The sequence below is a fragment of the Chrysochloris asiatica genome, unplaced genomic scaffold, assembly GCF_000296735.1.
Source record: "Chrysochloris asiatica unplaced genomic scaffold, ChrAsi1.0 scaffold00002, whole genome shotgun sequence".
Classification (NCBI taxonomy): Eukaryota; Metazoa; Chordata; class Mammalia; order Afrosoricida; family Chrysochloridae; genus Chrysochloris; species Chrysochloris asiatica.
This window is the reverse complement of record NW_006408520.1, coordinates 52,701,004-52,704,986: the sequence shown is the minus strand read 5'-3', so window position 1 is coordinate 52,704,986 and position 3,983 is coordinate 52,701,004.

The window sequence follows — 3,983 nt, the reverse complement described above, 5'->3', positions numbered from 1 at the left end:
TAAAACAGTTAAAAGTAAAGAAGAGTTGAATTCTATAAGAACTGAAAGGTTAATTTTTCAAATGTCTTTTAGATTTCCTCTGAATTATGAAGGCAATCCATTAACTTTTATTTTTCTAGATATCTATCACTTAGGTCACTTTTCTCCTCTACCAGCATAACTAATTGCACTGACTTCATGTTTGGTTGAACTAGCAGTGGGGACCTAGCAGAATGAATTATTATCTTTCTCTGTGGATATCTGCCAGAATAATGAGCTGGTCTTCTGCCTTCCTATTGAAGAGTGAACTGCTGAGGCTGTTTTGGATAATTCATTAGAAATTTAATATTTCATTTCATAAGTGATAGTCTCAATATTATTTTAATATTAACAGCAGAAATATTATTTCTAAGCACTACAAATGGAACAGTTCACTCCAAGCTAGCTTATAGGCTGAACTCAGACATAAACAGAGTATATATCCACAGGTCGTATTATGTAATGGACACTGGGTAGATACATTTGTTGTTCAAAATATCTTTTTTCATATCAACCAATTTCTCTGACATTTCATTAATAAAATGTTATATTGAATGAAGTAATTATTTAAGGATTTCTAATTAAAATGGACATATCACTAGGAAGAATAAAAATGTTAAGACAGAAATATCCAAGTTTCCTACCACATCTCTGTCAGATGTCATACTGTGGTGAATTGAAGCTTCCTGTGATGCTGGCAGCTATATCACTGATATCTCAAATACACACAGCATTAGCCATTGTGGAAAGATTTCAGTGGAGCTCCCAGACTAAGACTGACTAGGAAGAAAGTCTTGGCAATCTACTCCTTAAAAGTAGCTAATTGAAAGTCTTATGGATCACATTGTTTGACTTGCTTGCTTTGGATGTGTCATCAAGTGGGATCAATAAGTGGAGGAGAAAATCGTGTTTGGTGAAGCAGGGCGTCAATGAGGGTGAAAGAAACCCTTGGTGAGATGAATTGGCACAATAGCTACAATGATAGATAAGAACATACTGGTGATTGTAAAGATGACACAGGACTAGGCAAAAGTTTATTCTGTGTGCATATGATCAGCATGAGGCAAAGTTAACTTAATGACATCAAACAATAATGCATTAGACACTAAAGACCAAAGATCAGATGAATTGTGGGATGACATCAAGAACACTGCACAGGAATAATGTAAAAGGTCATTAAGAAAACAAGATAGAAGGAAAAGATCAAAATGGAGGTAAGAAAAGACACTGAAACTTATTCTCCAGTGTAGAGATGCTAAAGCACATGGAAGAAATAAGGAGGTACAAAAGCTGGATAGAAAATTTCAAAGGGCAACTCAAGAAGACAAAGTCAAACATTTTAACAAAATGTGCAAAGACCTCAAGTTAGAAAACCAAAAGGGAAACACATACTCAGGATTTCTCCAGCTGAGGGAACTGAAGATAAATTCAAGCCTTGCCTTGCAATATTGAACACTTCTCTGTCCAAAATATTTAAAGATGGAAAAAGCATCAAAAGAAAGGTAAGTAAGTCACTACCAAAAAAAAAAGAGTCGATGTTCAAACATTTCAAGAGGTATGATCAACAGTCAATGATAATGAAGGAAGAAGTCCAAGGTGCATTGAAGGAATTGGCAAAGAACAAAGACACCAGGAATTGATGGGATAAAAATTGAAATCTTCAACAAACTGATGTGGCACTGTATGCACTCACTCATCTATTCCAAGAAATTTGGAAGACAACTAACTGGACAACTGACTGGAAGAAATCCATATTTGTGCTCATTCCATAGAGAAGTTACCCAACAGAATAAAGAAACAATCGGAGAAGATCATTGATATCATATGCAAGGAAAATACAGATATTACCAAAAATGGCAGCAACCTTAAATTGACAGAGAACTTCCAGAGGTTTATGCTGGATTAAGAAGAGGACGTGGAATGAGGGATATCATTGCTACATCAGATGGATAGATATTGGCTGAAAGCAGAGAATACCAGAGAGATGCTTACCTATGCTTTACTGACTATGCAAAGGTTTATGATTGTGTGGATATTAACAAATTATGGACAACATTGCAGAGAATAAGTGTTCCAGAACACTTAACCCTATCATGAGGAACCTGTACATAGACCACGAGGTAGTTGCTCAAACAAAACAAGGGAACACCGAGTAGTTTAAAATCAGGAAAGGTGTTCACCAGGGTTTTATTCTTTCACCATACTTACTCAATCTGTAAGCAAATAATTCTAGAAGCTGGATTTTATGAAGAAAAGCATGGCATCAGGATTGGAGGAAACTCAATGTTGTTGTTGTTAAGTGCCATCAAGTTGGTACCGACTCATAGAGACCCTATACACAACAAAACGAAACACTGCCTAGTCCTGGGATAACCTCACAATTATTGCCAAGCTTGAGCCCATTGATGCTGCCACTTTGCCAATTCATCTCATTGGGTGTTTTCCTCTTTTTCTCTGACCCTCCACTTTACCAAACATATCCTTCTCCAGTGACTAGTTCTTCCTGACAATATGTTCCAAGCATGAGAGATGAAGTTTGGCCATCCTGGCCTCCAAGGCACATTCTGGCTGCACTTCTTCCAACACAGATCTATTGGTTCTTTTGGCTGCCTGTGGTACTTTCAGTATTCTCCTCCAACACCATAACTGAAAAGCATCAATTCTTCTATGGTCTTCCTTATTCACTGTCCAACTTTCACATGCATATGAGGTTATTGAAAATACTACGACTTGTGTCAGGCGCACCGTAATCCTCAGGCTGACATTTTTGCTCTTCATCACTTTATGTAGCAGATTTGCCTAATGCAATACATCGTTTGATTTCTTGACTGCTGCGTCCATAAATGTTGATAGTTGATCCAAGAAGAATGAAGTTCTTGACTTCAATCTTTTCTCCGTTGATAAGAATGTTGTTTATTGGTCCAGTGGTGAGGATTTTTGTTATCTTTACATTGAGATGCAATCCATACTGAAGGCTGTGCTCTTTGATCTTCATCAGGAAACTCATTACCAACCTACAATATGTAGATGATACAACCTTGCTTGCTTAAAGTGCTTAAAATACTTACTGATGAAGATCAAAGACTACAGTCTTCATATGGGTTGCACCTCAATGTAAAAAAAAAAAAAAAATCCCCACCACTGAACCAATAAACAATATACATATAAATAGAAAAAGTTTAAAGTGGTAAAAGACTTCACTTTACTTGGATCAAACATCAACACTCTTGGAAACAGCAGTCAGGAAATCAAACAGGATACTACATTGGGCAAATCTGCTGCACAAGACATCTTTAGAATATTGAAGAGCAAAGATGCCAGCTTGAGGTTGAAAGTGCACCTGATCTAAGCTAGGTATTTTTAATAACCTCATATGTGTGTGAAATTTGGAAGACCTTAGGATTTATGCATTTGAGTTATGATGTTGGAGAAGAATATTAAAATTACCATGCACAGCCAAAAAAAGAACAAATAAATATATGTTGGAAGAAGTACAGCCAGCATGTTCCTTGGAAAACAGGATGGCCAGACTTCGTCTCTCATACTTCAGATAGATTATCGTGAGAGAGTCCCTGGAGAAGGATATCACATTTAGTAAAGTGTAGGGTTGGCGATAAAGAGGAAGACCCCCAATGAGATGGATCAGCACAATGGCAGGAGAAATAGGCTCAGATATAGCTACAATTGTGAAGTTGGCATATGAATGGGAAGTGTTTCGTTGTGTTGTGCATAGGGTCACTATGAGTCAGTACCAAATCAATGGCACTTATCAGCTACAACACAAACAATAATGCTTAAGCCTCAAAATTGTATGATCTCAAATGAATATGCAGGGGAATAATGGAAGAAACCATCAACTGGTATTATGAAAGAATAAACATAAGACTGCCAACAGAAATATATGTGATATTAGAAAACTTTTCAAAAATGTTATTAACCATACACCATCCCTCTTTTTTTTTTTT